This window comes from Tachypleus tridentatus, unplaced genomic scaffold (assembly GCF_004210375.1).
Source record: "Tachypleus tridentatus isolate NWPU-2018 unplaced genomic scaffold, ASM421037v1 Hic_cluster_1, whole genome shotgun sequence".
Classification (NCBI taxonomy): Eukaryota; Metazoa; Arthropoda; class Merostomata; order Xiphosura; family Limulidae; genus Tachypleus; species Tachypleus tridentatus.
Genome location: NW_027467777.1, coordinates 26448361 through 26466469, shown reverse-complemented (window position 1 = coordinate 26466469; position 18109 = coordinate 26448361). Strand labels below are relative to the sequence as shown.

Sequence of the window (18109 nt, the reverse complement as noted above, 5' to 3'; positions counted from 1 at the left end):
CCTTATTTGAGGGAGGTCTTTGCTGTTCGAAGGGGATTCTAGTGACTGAAGATGCAAGTGAATGATTGTTTTGCACCTTGAGGTGGGAGAAGAAGATGTATCTGAGGAAATGCCTGTACCCGGAACTAAGGGATGTGGATCTTGGGGTTTGGTGGAATGTATGTAAGGGACAGAGATGGGTGTTGAAGTTGACCCATCAACTTTTTTTAGCAATGGAGGTCAAAAGGCTTTTCACTTGTTTTGAGAACAATTCTTTTGGAGGCACAGAGAGATATGTATGCACTCTCACTGTAGTTGTGGAACGAAGTGCAGCAGCATATGTCCACGATAAAGTGGTGGAGAGCAATTTTCGAGCCTCAGGATAACTAATGTTATGAATCATTTTCAAAAGCTGCACATTTTTATCTTCCAACTATTTAAGGCAATAATGAAAGTAGGACGGGTGAGAGCCATTGCATTTGATGCAGTGAGGATCCATTTCACACTCATAGGCATCATGGTCCTTGCCACAACAATGAGCACATGTCAGGGAACAACAACATGACATCTTTGAATGACTGAACTTTTGACACTAGAAACATTGAAGAGGGTTTTGAATGTGTGACCATACCCTACAATTAAAATAACCTGCCTTAATGGTGACAGGTGGTCATAGTGATGCAAATGTCAGAACAAGGATACTGGTTGGCATTGTAATTCCATCTTTGCGACTGGAGATACGCCTCACTGCAGAAACTCCTTAAGTGGAGAAACCAATGAGAATCTCTGACTCGGGATATTCTTCAAATCCCTCTCAACAATAACTCCTCATGATGAATTCAAATTAGCATGAGGTGTAACCTCAATAGGTATATCCCCAATTGCCTTTGAATTCAAGAGCAGTTCACTGTGTTAAAATGTGAATGTTTCCACCAATATGCCACCAGATCTTTACTGACTTTGGAGAGCCAGCAAGTCTCTCCAGTCCCTTCTGAATAAAAAAAAGTGGACATTTGCCCTAAAGATTTGTTTGAAAGATGTTGGTGGTGGTACAGATGTTGAAGATTGCTGCTCAGAAACTTCAAGACAGTTATTTACCTGTAGACTGTTTTGATTTAAATTTTTATTTGGAAAATTCATAATAAAAAGGGAAATTTTAGTGCCAACTGACCCCACCCACCGTGAAGACCTACGAGGGGATGCATTAAAATGTGAAACAAGAACACTGCAGCAATGCCAGGGTTTCATGAGCACTATACCCAAACACCAGCATCAGATACAACATCCACAATGTCTGTTTAGAACATCCAACACTGGTACTTGGTTGACCCTAACCCAAGTGCACCACTCCAAGGCAGCCCACCTTCAGGAATTCAAAACCATAGTGGTGTGTTGGGGTTGGACCCCTCAACCACCAGGATCATCTCCTCCCCTTCACAGGTTGCCACACATGGGTGGATGTTCAGATCCAAGAGGAGGTAAACTGAAAGAACAGAATCTTCCCTAGGAGGTCCCCTCACCACATACTGACAGACAGAATGGCAAAAACATTATAAACACAGCACTAGGTAATAATAATAATATAAGTTAAAGTCCGTAGACACATGACATAACACAAACACAGTACTGCATAATAACACCTTAATAGCTAGAATTTCATAGAAATTTGATACTACATAAACATAGCACTAGATAATAATGTCTTAATGGTTAGAAGTCCATAGAACCATGACGTAACATAAAAACACAGCAATCAATATTAACATCCTTTATCCATGACCTATGACAATTACGGTCAGTATTATTTAGTGATAATCTGAAAAGTATAGCTATTTATGACCAAGACAAATACATTTTGTATAAATAAATTAGAACTGCACATGACCAAGGCAAAACATTCTGTACAAATAAAGTAGAACTGACATGACCAAGAGAAATATTTTGTATAAATAAAGTCCATGACTGACAGTTCATTACAATATAGTATTACCAGCTGATAAGTGCCTATATGATCTTATGAAACACCCTATTTCTACATAGCCTGTTGAAACTAGTAGTAACAATCATACAATTGAATGCTAGTGTGGAATTGGACTGACAGAATCACAGCTGTTTGGGTAACATTTGTCACAAAGTGGAATCCAATGAAAGTAAGATGTTAGGGATCCTGGGAAATAGAGACAAATCTGTAACTAAAGTACGCCTTCTCCTCATAAACCAGCAGATGTGGTTAAAAATGGCCAAGGGACAGGAGATTACTCCCTAAAGAAAGCTGTCTGAGCATGTAAAAAATGTGAGAAAAAAGCATTGGTAGAAGTCATAATACTGGCCCATAAAACGTCCTCCAGTGGATAAATGGAATGGGCAGAAAAAGCAAATGTGTTGAAATTGGTGAGATGTAACTTAGAAGATACCTCATGTGTAAAAACCAAAAGTATGTAAAATGTACATTTCAAAACCATCTTCTATGAGAATGGGAAAAATTGAGGAAGAGTGAAGGATCCCATTGGAAATACAGTCAAGATGATCACCACAAAAGGAGGTAAAGTGGGTCAAATAACATTTCCAGGCCTGACAGACCAAACCAAATTATCAGATTAAAACTGATTGCAAAGGTGAAAAATACATGGAAAAAGAATCCTTTCCTAGCACCCAGAAATATAGTAGGAAAGAACCTATAAGGATATAAGAGGATCTAAATGGAGAGAGAAAGTTCTACGAACATGTTAACAACTCCAACTTTGACATCAACATAGCAGCAGCAAAAAATATAGTTCCAACAGGAAGTGGAAAACCAAGAAATGTAAACAGACAAGAAAGATATATAGTCTATCTCTCTATCACATAATAAAACAGTAAATCTCACAGCCCAAACCAGAAAACATTCAGGAAATAGGAGAAATTAAATAGTCCCCCCTTCCACATACATGGTAGAAGTACACTCAAGGGGGGAGAAGGAAAGTCCCAACATTCTCACAAATCCAAATGATTCATGGAAGAAAATGAGTCAGATCCATGTTGGGCTCTTGAGTAACCTATATAATAAAGTCAGAAAACAAAATCCAACTTCCACCCAGCCTCAACAAAAATACACAACTTCAGAAGCCTAGGAGAGTGTTTCCATCTCTCAGTGGATAAAACATAAACAGCTCCAACTAAAATTGTCCCCACCACAGAGAGACACTAAACAACAAAGGTATGAGAGGTCTAATTAGCCACCATGCTGACAAGAGTAATAAAAGAATTCATACCCACAAATATCATATCTAATACAGTTTTTTATATATATGTTGATTATAATTACACTGAAATCTACAAGGCATAACAAAATTCACAAACCATAACTTCAACATAGAAAATCACGATCTATGCTTTGTCAAGGAAAAGTGATTACACTATTTAACTAAGGTACTTTTTACAATACTTGGATAGATGGCACATTGATAAGGGTGGAGAAAATTGGAACTCAGATGTTGCCAAAGACATTGAAGTGGGTCAATGTTTAGATAATCATAGCATATGTTGAAGAATAGCTATATTGTCAGCAGATGGTAAGGATGTTTAGAAAGAATAACTGCATCTGCAAGAAGAACAAAAGTGCATCATCATTTCTATCTTTGTACAAGGCTTTAATGAGTAAAATATGTAGTATATAGCAGTGTATAAAAATGTTCAGACAAATAAAAGAAACTGACCCAATTCCACTTTTTCACATCATTAATCAAATAAACCCTTATGAAAATGGATGTGTCTGAGGATCACATTAGGCATATAATGCTTTAAGAATTTATAAAAGGCAATAGCAGAAACGACATTAAACATGGTAAAAATACAGTATGGTTAACATTCATGAAACTTATTTAGATTTAACTTAGTTCTTAAATCTATATATGAATGTTGGCAACCAGTATTTGATGGTGATTTCTTTGATAATTTGCAACTCCTGGATGTTAATCTTGAGAGCAATTTATGTATTATTTGCATCTTTAAAAACATATTGGTTAACCAACTTTTTAAGACCAGAATTTTATATTTCTAAAAACCAAGCATTATTATGAATTTACGAAAATACCATGGTTTTATACTTGATTTATTTTATATTTTATTACAGAAAGGCTAAAAACATGTATTAGTTGATTCAGTATTACAAAATCTCTTATGAAAGTAGTCCACAAAGTCCATGGGAGGTTTATTTTTGAAAGACATCCTTTTTGTTAGGATGTGATAATAATGATAATTCAAAGTAGAAGACTGAGAGTTAACCTCCAGGTTAAAATGCACATGAACAAATATTAATAAAACAAATTATCTATTAAAATTATGACTTTTCATGTGCAACAGTCTTGTAATGTTTAGTAAAATCTACCAAGTTTTGTGAATATACACTGAATATATTAGAAGTTACTAGCAGGTAAATTAATGAGTACAAATAGTTATGGGTTTGGCCCAATGGGCCTAGGCAGTTTCAGTAAAGTTCATGAACTAGTATAAAAAATTATGAACTGAAACATTTACCATGGAATGATAAAATCTTATATCAATATATATTAAAAGTTACAAGTTTAGATTATAATGCTCCAAGTCAACTACCAGCTGACACAGAGCTGAGCCTTGATTACAGGAACATAGTTCATGTATTGGATAGGCACAGTGGTGATAGTGCCAGAACAGATAGACTTAGCTACGGTGTCAACAATCTCATTCCCGCAAATACTAATGTGGCCCAGTATCCAGAAAAACTGGATAGAAGTACATGTAAAAGGGAAATGGGACATTCGGTTTTGAATATTGGGAGAACATGGTGTGAACCAACATGAAGTGATTCCATGACCAGTAGAGCACTGGTAATTTGAGTACTGCTTAGTTTTACAAAACCCAGGGCAAGAAAAATAACATACAGTTCAGCAGTGAACACAAAAGCTGTAGAGGGGATTCTTCGAGCAACCACAGAACCACAACAAACCATGGCAGAGCCCACACAGTCACCTGAGTTTGAACTGTATAAATGGGAATAGAAGAATGGTTCAAAAGATGTTCAGCAAATAGCAGACAGTATTTCCAATCAAGCATGTCTACCTTAAAAAATGGTCATATTTGGGAACTGTAAGAAGCCATGGTGGGATTGGTTGACCAGTGGATACAGCAATGGTATCCAAGGATAAATATGAAAAATTATTTTGATTTTATAAGTCTATAGCTGCCGTTCAATATACCTCATGCTCGACGACTGATGTGAGAAATGAAAGTCATCGACATAGAGCCCATTTGTAACAGTGAGAGAGAGTTATTCAGTAATGGCATTAATTTTTATACTGAAAAGTGTGAAACATAGAACACAGCTTTGAGGGACTCCAAGAAAAAAATGGAAAAGTGTTAAACCCACACAAACTTGGAATTGCCTGTCCATTAAAAAGTGTTCAATAAAAATGGCAAATGGCCACATAACCCATATATATGGAGGTCTCGCAAAATGCCATACCTCCATGTTGTATCATAAGCCTTCTCAATGTCAAAGAACATTGATACAAGATGTTGTATCAGGTGGTCCATGGTTGAGTGTTGTCAGCAGAACCCACACTGGATGGGCAAGAGGAGGTTCTTTGATTCAAGGAACTAAACAAGACAAGCACTAATCATCCTCTCTAACATCTTACAGAGACAGCTCGTCAAAGCAATTGATGGTAGTTTGAAGGAATCTTGGGATCCTTCCAAGGCTTAGAAAAGGTAGGTGCCAGGCATTAGAAAAACATTTTCCTGCCAGATCCAGTTAAAACAATTAGAAAAATAGCAAGAGAAGAAGATGATAGATGGCACAGCATGTCATAGTGTACATCATCTGGTTCAAACAATGTACTGCCAGACCAATGAAGGGGCAGTTTCAGTTCCACCAGTGTAAAGGGACAATTATAGTTATAGAGACAATCACCTCAAAATGAAAGAGATGATTGTTCAGCCCAAGTCTTGATGGCTAAGAAGAAGGAAGAAGAAGTGTTAGAGACCTGGCAAAAGCTTTTACCTAGAGTATCAGTGATGCTCTGGGTATAAGTTACTTCTTGGTCATCAGGTGGCAAGATCAAGAAAGGGACAGAATTGTATTGGCCACAGACTTTTCTAATATTGTCCCATATGACTTTGGAACAGATGGTAGAAGATATGGTGGTTCTGAACTTAATCCAAGAATCCTTCTGGCTTTGACGTCTTATCCACCTAGCATATGCATGGGCCCGCTGAAAAGCAATGCAGTTCAAGAGTGTGGGATATCTTCAGAAAGTATCCCAGCCCCATTTTTGAGCCTTCAGTTCCACGTGGCAGGCAGGATTCCACCATAAACGAGGATATAGTGGAAAATGTGTCAAGGTTTTAGGAAAACACTGAGCAGCTGCTTGTATAATACAGATAGTTGCTGCTGCCACACAGTCATCTATTGATGGTTTACAGATGATGACAATATTAAGCTCTGCGAGAGCAGTGAAAGAGGGCTAGTTTGCCTGATCCAGCTTCCATTGGGGCACGCTGATCATGTGGCTTCGACCACAGTCAGTCTCTCTCAAGATTATAGGAAAATCATCACTGCCTCGTGGATTATTGTCAACCTTCCATGAAAAATGGGAGAATAATGAAGGGGAGCAAATTGAGAGAAACAATCACATTAAACATTTTAATGGTTAAAAAAAGGCAAATGACAATCTCATTGTATGTGAACTAATTTTAAAATATGATAATTATTTAACATAATATATTATAACACTTGGAATACACAAACACTTTTGAAAGTCAGAATTCATTTCATCTTCATTTAGAAACTGTGGAAGCAAAATAGCACATTTATATTAAATCAGTAATTTAGTCTAAACGTATTACAAGCTCAATCTGTTTTATAAATAAAATACTATTAGCATGCTGAAATAGTTCCTCAGAGCAGTGAACTTTCATATTAATACAAAGTAACTCCTTTGATTCTCAACATAAACAAGAACCATAACTTAAAGTTTTGAAGTACAGGAATAGATCTACAGTTTAAATTCACAAACAGCAAAATAATGTTTTTGTTATTTCAGTGATATTGAGAAACAAAAAATGTGTGTGATACAGCATTACATTTTTCTGTTGATGTATACACACCATGTACCAGTGTGGGAATTACAAAGACATGTGGGGGTCCCAACTGTTGCACCATAATAAAATGTTTTTGCAACACTGTTGGGTAAATCCACTTGTCGTACCAAACAGCTTTAAATGTCAAGTCAGATAAATCCAATGATGGCATCCAAAGAGTTTAAAAAAAAATCCCACTTGCCAGATTATAAAAAGGTTGGATGAGAAAAAGCATAGACTTGCAAACAATCTGTACACTCGTTAAGGTCACTTCACTTTCTCTTACAATCCTGTTCTTATTGTGTAAGAAAGGATAGTATTTATTCAAAAGTATTCAAAGAGCTACTAGGATTACTTCATGAGTAGAAGAACTGAATCATGGGGATGGGTTAATCATACAGTCTAAGTTCAGTTGAAGTGCACCTTATAAGTTATATTCAAAATTGAACTAAACTTTATTAACACTTTTCAAACTAAACTTTATTAACTATATGTTAATAAACTGGACATTAGAGCATATTTATAATTAAAAGTTTTATATTATCTGATGTTCATGATTTAATATGCCAGTTATGTAGCTTTGTGCTCAGCAGCAAACAAAGTAACATTTTTATTACTTGGATAAATATAATTTCCAAAAATAGAGAAAGTTGTTATCTCTATTTGCAATTAGTTTATTATTATAGTGGCAATTGATTTAGTTATAGTTTTGATTAGACTGCATAAATCTAATCAATGTAAACACTGCTTGAAGGTAACCAATTACATTTTCCAGTTCTAAACAGTTCTCTCAGTTGTTTAACATGCAAGTGACACTACAATACATACTACAATAATGTGAAGAGGGAACCTTGAAGTCATTTCCACATAGACCACAAATTATTTGTAGACACTAGAGGAGTATATTTAATAAACAAACAATATTGTCATCCCAAACTGAGACAAATACCCTAATAATACAATTCTATTTATACGTATGATGTAACGTAGGTTTTTCCATACCTACTGAAAGAAATCCTCTTACTTTGTAAACATAAAATTCAACTTCCAGAAGAAACTCACTTCCTTCCCCCCAAATCAAATACACAACAGAATGTTTCAAAAATTTACAAACAATCACATTTAAATACTTTTTTTCTCCATAACATTACTTAATTGTTTCTAGCTTCATGATAAGAACAGAAATAGTTGTTCACATTTGCACAAGATATTGAAAATTTGTTTACTGACTACAAAACTTGGTACCAACAGAGACCAATTCTGAATAATTTTAGTTGACAAGTTGACTTGTTCCCAAAATTCTGCTGTCATACCATGACTGAAAGCAATGATGAAAAGACAGTAAAAGATCATACTTATGATGGATGTTGTGAAATAATATGTTTCACCATAAAACCCATTCTTAAATTGTTTAAAATCATAGAGTGTATTTTAATAAACTAATTAATTTTCTTTGCTCTTACAAAAAAAATAGTAAATGTGTCACAAATTAGCCTTAATATTTGCAGAACAAGTGTCTAATCCTCTATAAAACTCCTCTCCTGTTGATCTTGTCAGTGAAAAACATTTTCCAAATTCATGTTCACTCATTAAACCTTTTAAATTAAAGACTTTCTCAAAAGCATCATCTTATCATCACAGTAATCACTCTAGTAGGTCTCAAGTCTTTCCAAACATTTGAGTTTGTTTGATTTTCATTTAATAAAATTTCATACTAACAACTTTAGTTATACAACATGAATGTGCAACCTGTTTCTGTCAGTATTTTTATCACAATCATTGATATGTATTTATGAAACTAAATACATTTAATGAAGTTAAATAGTGCATTAAAAACAGCAAACCTAAACCTCTGACTAATTATACTTGTTTGTTATAACTCAAAAAACATGTGAGAAGTTGTGGACTTGAGCACCCACACCTTTCTCTCCTAATTTCTAATTCTATATCAATTGCTACTCTTTATTTCTTATGTTAAGACTGGCAAATAGAGATTAAGACTGATAAATGGTGCATCCCCACTGCAATGTGGGTCCTATTTCTTAGTCACCTCCAATACCTGGGGTACATATTATGATCCCACACTGTAGCTTGTACCCTGGGATATTTTCAGTCAATGCAGAATTTTTTTTATTTAATTTGTTTTCCAGTTATAACAAACTAACACATGCGTCATTTTATGATTACTGATATTCCATTTCTGCCTTTACAAATGCATCATTAATGTAAGAAAAAGGTATAACTTGCAAATGTTTAGGTTTCCCCATTTAATCCCATACAGTTCATCTGAAGTATATAAACAAGCTTTTGATACATATAAATATCACAGAACCCAAAATAAGACACTGATAAACTTAAAGTATAATGGTTATTCTAATCAAATAATGTATACTTTATACCATACTCTTCTTCCTTCGTAATTAAGTTTTTATTCACTTCTGGAACTCTTCCAACTAATACAATAATTTAGTTTCATGTAGAATGACACAAAAACATTAAAATGATGAACATCAACAGAGAATGTATAATGTATAAAAACTATAAACCTCACAAACAATATTATAAGTTGGTAAGAATATAAACACTTTATTAATATTGTAAAAACTTCTAAGTGTCAAACATTATTGTGCTGTCAGTAAAAATATTCAATACTAAATATTAAGCTATTTGTTAGATCTCAAGCATGAAACAAGAACATCATAATTCATGGTTTAATTACAAGTACTCAATTAACAAAATTAAAATCATAAAACATTAGAAAAATAACCCTGTAAATATCATAATACAATATATGTTATTCATTTACTCAAATTATTGTTAATATAGTTTTCTGGGATTCTTAACTTACGTTCTACTCGTAATGTGAGGGTCGCGGGTTCGAATCCCCGTCGCACCAAATATGTTCGCCCTTTCAGCCGTGGGGGCGTTATAAGGTTATGATCAATAACACTATTCGTTGGTGAAACGTAAGCCCATGAGTTGGCGGTCGATGGTGGTCACTAGTTGCTTTACACTGCTAAAGTAAGGGCGACGAGAACTTAGCTCTCGAGTAGCTTGGCGCGAAATTCGAAACAAACAAATTCTTAATTATTACTACATTTGGAGAGATTCTGCGCTTGGACAGGGTAAAGGAAGGACATACCTCTGAAAGGCTCTAGATTTCTACGTGTTATATTTTGCTTCATATTTTGTTAGTGTTTTTACTTTTCACTTCGAATTTTAGTTTTACGCCAGTAGACAGAAGACTTTATTACCATTTGAATTGGCCCAAGACAGGAAATACCCTTCGCTAAACAACGAGGCGACATGCCGGTCGGGGAGTCGGAGACCAGGGAAAGCGATGTAGCGTCTGAGACTGAGGGAGCAAGCCCGTCTGTTTCAGGGACAAAAAGTAAGTCTAGTGACTGTGGCCAAACAGATAATGATAATTTAAAATTAAAATCTTTAATGTTCATAGCCGAAAAAGAACTAAAAGCTAAGTTAACGCCGGTTAAAGAAAATACTGTAAGGACTCGAAAAAACGAAAACTAGTAAAAGATATTATGATTTCAGCATGTGAAGACAATGTACCTAAGACTACGGTTATAGACTTTAATATGCCAAAAACTAGCAGTTCTAGCAACCCAAACCCCACCCTGGATATTCAAAACAAACATGTTCAGACAAAGACGAAGTTCTTTCTGACGACGAAGGCTTCACGCTTGTGCAGACTCGAAGTCAGAAAAACAAATTAAACAAAGAACAACCACCACAGACACACATACACAAATCGCACCAAAATCACCTAAGCACGCAGTTATAATCCAAGGAGTTCCTGGTAGTTACAACCAACCACAATTGGCCAAAGAAATATACAGGTGCAAACCTAATACAAAGATTACTAATATTAAGCGTCTGCCCAGAGGCGGTGTTCTGGTTCAAGGACAGGAACCCGCTGACTTAAACAGTCTACTAAAAGCTTGGCCTGCAGACGCATTCAAAACAGGAAGCATTACAATACACCTACCAGGAACTAAACCAACACCGAAATCTTTTGTGATACGAGGTGTACATAATTCAATAGACATAGAAGACGTTAAGGAAGAGTTAAGTACACAAAACATAAAACACATTTCAGTTGAGCGTATAATTTCAAATATTACTAAAAGACCCACAAACCTAATCAAAGTAGTCACAGACAACAGCCAGGATATTACACAATTCATTAATAATGGTATCACTATGTGGTATCATAAGTACACAGTAGAACAAACAAAAACACCAGCAGTGGTTGTCACACAGTGCTACCAATGCCAAAGGTTTGGACATGTAGCAGCAGCATGCCAAGCAAATGCGCGTTGTGTGGGCTGTGGGAGAATCACCACATTACACAGTGTACAAAACAGAACCCCAAACCCAAATGCTGCAATTGTGGGGAAGAACACACGGCAAATTATAAAGGTTGCCAGAAATATAAATCCATAAAGACACACTTATACGAAATTAAAAATCCCAACATGAACAAGCCGCCACCACCACGAACAATTAAGGAACCCACACCTACCACTCCAGCACCACAAAGTACAACTACACAGACAAACACATACGCTGCAGTGGTTAAAATTCATCATCCCGACATGAAAACCATTACCAAGTGAAGAGGAAATACCAAAACCACCTCAAAATACACAACCAACAACAATTGAAACAACATTGACAACTGCCATAACTTCCACCTTCTCGGAAATAATGGCAGAATATACAAATCCCACAAACACCAACAGTCTCACAGACATAATTGTTAAAATCATATTGAAAAACATACACAAGTTCTTGCCGCAAATTTTAACCTCCATCATAAACTCTACTAGACATGGATAACTTCACAGTTCTACACATCAATATCCAGGGTGCTCTTGCTTCCAAGAAACATGAGATTGAAGATACAACAAGCTCCATAAAACCTGATGTAATCATAATTAGTGAAACTCTTCTATATAACTACCATAGATTTAAATTAAACGGCTACTCTACTATTAGACATGACAGGAAGGATAATAGAGATCCAAACAGAGGTCTTTTATTATTGTATAAGACTGAACTTATAGTTCAGGAACTTACTATCCCTTCCAGTAATGAATCTATAGTTATTAATGTAAAAACGCAAAATCAGACAGACGTTACTGTGGCGGGCATCTACTGCTCGCCTAGTACCGTGTTAGATGTAAATCTATTGAATATATTGTATAATAGCAACTGTAATCTTATTATTATCGGCGACCTAAACAGTAAACATATAGCATTCAACTGTCGTTGCTCAAACGCAAATGGCAAATTACTTTATCAATTTCTGGACGAATCAAACATGACTTTATTAAACGATGCAACACCGACACATATCTCGTACGCACATGGCACCAGTGAAATACTGGACCTATGCCTGTGTTCGTCAAATATGAGTCGCAAATTCGTAAATTTTCATGTTGGTCACGATATAGATAGTGACCACCTTCCAGTTTGGTGTATCTTCAATCTCACCCCCACTTAAATAAAATCATAGTGAGAGACCAACTGAACTACAAAAAAGCTAATTGGCCAGTTTTCCAAACTATATTAAATGAAACCTTACCTCCAGAAGTACTACATATTGCCGCGGACGCATCAGATATAGATGCATACTGTCATATCATCTCTGAGTGTCTAAAACATGCAGCCAACAGTTCGATACCGAAACAAAAACACTTCACAACAACTCATTCATGGCAACCACATAAAGATATAATACACTTAATTAAAACAGACGTATACTCCGCAGACAGTACATTCAAAATCGAAACCCCACACTTAAAACTCAGATAAACACAATAAGAAATAAAATACGAAACTTAATCAGACAACAGAAACAAGAAAACTGGGACACCTTCTGTTCCGATCTAAATCATAAAACTGATCCTAAACAATTCTGGACACATTTGAAAAGATTTACAAACACAGGAACAACAAACACAGTATATCCACCACTGGAACTGGATGGAGAAACAGCATACACTAACACAGAAAAAGCCGAGATATTTAAAAAACACCTAGAAAACACGTTCAAAACACATCATGAACCAGACATGAACAGATACTTTTATAATACAGTCACAAACTTTATTGACCAAAACAGAAGCATTTTACACCTAAATTTCCAGTCAACAATATTACACACCAAGAAAAACAAAAGACTGGAGCACTCATCAACTGGTAAAACATATCACTGTTACAGAAGTAGTAACTGCTATTAAAAAACACAAAAAAAAACAAAGCTCCTGGAGAAGATGGTATTCAAGCTATCCTCCTAAAACAAGGCACTCAGAGATTATATGAACACCTAACAGCGTTATTTAATCTCTCACTATCAGCTGGATATATCCCCGTTTCTTGGAAGGAAGCAATAGTATTAATGTTCCAGAAAGAAGGAAAGTCAGCGAATAAACCAAACAACTACCGCCCGATTAGCTTAACCAGTTGTATTGGCAAAGTATTAGAGAGGATAATTAGTAATCGTCTGTCAGTTTACTTAGAAGAAAATTCAAAATTACCAGAAATTCAAAACGGATTTCGAAAACCGCCAAACTACAGACCACCTGATTCGACTTACAGAATCAATTACCGACAGCTTCAACAAAAGAATGCACTGTAGCTTGCTTTCTCGACATTGAGAAAGCATTTGACACAGTGTGGCATAACGGCTTAAGACATAGATTGCTTGAAATGGCATTACCCCAGGAAACTATTCGCTGGCTGTCCAACTTCCTGGATAACAGAATGTGTAAAGTAAATGTAAATGGGGCCCACTCAGGGTCCTTTTCACCCGAAGCAGGAGTCCCGCAGGGAGGGGTTGTTAGCCCTATATTATTTATCATGTACGTGAGTAATATGCCTCTGTCGGACCTAAATTTAGGTTATGCATCACAGTTCGCTGACGATGTAGCAGTCTGGAAAAGTGCCCCACTCCGTCAATAGCAGCAACGAACCTACAACCAGTCCTAAATAACATCGAAGAATACTGCCAGAAATACAGAATCAAAATTAATATTCCAAAAACCCAAGTCATAGTATTCAGCAGACTGAATAAGCTGAAAAAAGATCCACCAAAACTCTATATGAATGGATCACTTTTACTGACTGCTACTTCTGCTAAATTTCTAGGTCTAACCTATGACTCAAAATTAACGTGGCTACCACATATTAAAAATGTACTGATACGAATCTGGAAAAGAGCAAACTATGCAAGAAGTCTTTCAGGTAAAATCCAAGGAACATCACCAGACAACATACTTAAAATCTACAAAACGTACATTAGACCAACAATAGAATATGCATCACCTGCCTGGATTAACATAGCACCCACACATGTACAGAAACTTCAACGTATACAAAATTCTGTACTAACTTCAGCATACAAAGTACCACGTAGCACCTCAACCACATTCATGCACAAGTATGCAAACATAGATACAATAGCTGAAAGACTCTTGCATAATTCTCTAAAATATTTCAATAAGAATTGGCACAAAATGACTTAATGTGTGATCTCGACAGATATCACGTACATGATGTAAATGGTACTAAATACCTCTCCCCTTTTAACATATATTTAAGAAATGTAACACAAGCTGGCCACTATGCACTAGACACTTAGTCCTTGTTTCTTTTATTTTATAATTATTATTTTCTTTTTTTTCATTATTATTATTATTTTTATTTTCTTCTTTTTTTGAATTATTATTCAAGTATTGAATAATAATAATTATTATTACTTTCTTTTCTGTGTGAGTGTTTGTGTTACTACAAGTAGTAGTAGCATTCTCTCAATCGAGAAAAAGGAGAAAAAAACACAAAAAAATATATATATATATGAAAATACAAAAAAAAAAATTAAATGGAAAAAAAAAAAAACTCTTGTTCGTCCATGCATGGACTGAGCCCTGAAATGGACCTGAGTATGATGTTATACTTTTACTCTGGCCCAAAGCTTTAAAAAAAAAACAACAAAAAAAAAACCCTAAAGACAGACGCTATAATCGTTCGGGAGGGAGGAAGAGGTCAAATGTACCTGACCCTCCTGGGTATTTAACAACATCAATACCCAAATACCCACACAGTCAAACTCGAACTACTACATTTTTTATCACATTGTTACAACTTCCTTCGCGCTTTATTACTACTAACTTTACAACTAAGATTATAATTAAATCTAAGCCTGGTTACAAGAGGCCTACATATACATAACAAGTTGGTGTGTCACTCAAGTTTCCAGATAGCTAAATTTGGCTCGAAATCGAATAAGACATCCAATTTCATTCAGTTCGAATCGGATTCTGAGTTATAATCTATCTTTTCTTCATTGTTTAAGTGTCAAATATGTCCGCATAATGAAGATATTCTAGTAATAGCAGATTAATAACATATTACTGTAGTGATTCATAAAAAAAAAAAATAACAAGATTCAAATGATTAACACTAACTACAAATTTCAATGACTACACTTACAAATTATATCCTAACTCAAGCATGCCGCCTCATCTTCACAACTTTCACCTTTGAATCAGTTTGGCCAATGACAGTCAAGTAGCTTTTGTGACGACTCCACATAGACTACATTTTAAAGAAGCATCAAAAACAAATTAATAAATGTGTTTCTTTTGAATAAACATATTTGTAAAAACTATGTGATTTGAGAATAATTAATAATTATAGTTTTTTTTTTCATTTTCAAACTGTGATACATGCATGTACACACACAAAATTTAAAGTTTCGTTTGTTTCAGAAGGTTTTACGTAAAGTTATTGTTGTTTTGAATTAAGCACAACGCAATCCGTACTCTACCTCACCAGAAACCCGGTTTTTATTCTGGTTGGTCTGCAGATATTCCGCTGAGTTACTGGGGGACGAAAGTTACATTCCCCAGGTGAGGTTCGAACTCACAACCCCGGCATATCCCACAAGTACTATCTTATAAGTACCAATGCGCTAACTAATTGCGCCACTGAGAATTTATACACGCCCTTCTAATCAAATAAGTTTCTACGCATAGGGTATTCGAACCTGCAACCTTTACATTACTAGTCAAGCGCCTTAACTACCTGGCCACAACGAGCCGAGAAACTTTATTTACCACTTAAATGTTCTCAATAACACATACATGTAATTGTTTCGTGTATCCTGGAGCGTTCCTTTGGTTGTTACGGTGGGGACACACGACTCCTATAGTTAGTTATTGTTAATAAAAGAACTTATTACATAATTATGTGTTGTTTGTCAAGTCCAGATTTATATACACCTCTTGAAAATCGAACCTTGTTTACGTTTATTTATAATAGTGTTGGTTTTCAGTGATTTACAGCTACATTATGGCAGGTTACATGATCTGAGTCTGTGTAGAATGGGGCATTTCCTGGTGGTGATAATATTTCTTTCTGTAATATGTTCTCACCATGCACAGAAAGTTGGCATTTTTTACATACGTAGATGTATATGCAATATGACAAAATGACAGATTTTATTGTACAAGAACTCTAAAGTTAGAAAGCGTGTGTGAATACAGCTAAGAAGGAATTAAAAATAGGCTTTGTTTTCTACATGGTAACAAACTATGTTGATAATTCACAAGAATACTTTTATGAGAAATGAATTTTGCACTGACTTTCTTCACTTGAAGCGTTTTGAATTTATATTACAACGTCCATCTAAAAATACGAGTTTATTATATTCAAAGTGACTGTACAGTATCTTGTGTGCTGATGAAGTTGTGTAGGCTCATACATCAAAAATAATTTTAGTTTTCAGTTTCTCTTTTTAATGTACTCAGCTAAGAAAATTTGTAATTCAATAACATAACTTTATCTTTACGATATAATATTTATTTTGCATGTAAAGTATATTTATTATAAAGAGCAACATAAGCTATAAAATATATAAAACCGAAACTCATGCTTCAGATAATACAGATCATAATGTTATGAAACCAAGCATACATAAAATATTACTGTACATTTCTCTGTAGATCACTAATAAACATGAGGCTCAGGAATCTGACTGTGTTATTTATTAGTAGCAGTTATTTTGATTGTTATTAGTTTTATATTTCTGTGGGTCTTATGATAGGCTTGTTCCCATTCCAAAATATTAGTTCACCTGTTATAGGATACTATATTTGGATTGTATGCATTCCTAAATATTAGCTTGACCAATTGTTGGAAGAGTTAGTTACATGCATGTCACGTGAGATCTTATCAATGCAATAGAGATAGTACTCCACCTTTAAACTGGATTATCCGACTGATCGCAATATAACATATTCATGCTTTAATGTCATCTATTGGTGTGAATTAGTAATAGTTGTCTCTGAAAGAAAACTTTAAGGGAAAATATGAATTTTAGTTTGCTTTATGATTTTAAATATTCAATTAAGCTATACCTGTGGATAATTTCTTTAAAGTTTTTCTTGATTTCATTTTTTATATTGTTATTGTTAGTGTATTTCTATTCGTTATGCTCGTTCAAGTTGTTTTCAGAAGACACCAATGAAAGTGACTTAGGCGTATTGTCAATCATCCCCATTCGACTTATAATTCACAATAGAAAATGTAAATAAATTGTATTTTAGAAACTTGCAGACACCTACAAAACTAGGTTATCAACACTCTCCTGTCCACTTCAGAATATTTAAAATTATTACCACTAACTTATCATTACAGCAAGAACTACAAAAATATATATTTTAAATCTTAACACAAGAGCTACAAAAATAGAATAATTAATCACATTAGTTAGTTGAATGTTACTATTAAAACTGTTTCATTCTTTCACATATTATACTTTAAAGCATTCTTCAAAATTAAAACTATTAGTTTGTTGTTCAGGTCAACTGAGTCGGAATGAGGTCAAAGCAGCTGTTCGATTATAACTACTTGACACTGATGCTCTGACAAATAAATCAGGGTAGTTCTATGACACTTTTGTTAATTCAGAAGGTGGAACAGTGAATAGAGAAAAATTTATATATTT

The 18109-nt window shown here is 34.9% G+C and overlaps 1 long non-coding RNA gene across 1 annotated transcript; it reads right to left on the bottom strand.

Moving 5' to 3' along the window:
• Positions 1–9846: 9846 nt before the first annotated feature.
• On the bottom strand, positions 9847–16547 carry LOC143241871 (uncharacterized). Its single transcript, XR_013022317.1, has 3 exons — positions 15929–16547; positions 15592–15696; positions 9847–10090 (listed from the first exon to the last, which is right to left on the bottom strand). It is a non-coding gene; the product is annotated as an uncharacterized LOC143241871 (long non-coding RNA).
• Positions 16548–18109: the final 1562 nt, after the last annotated feature.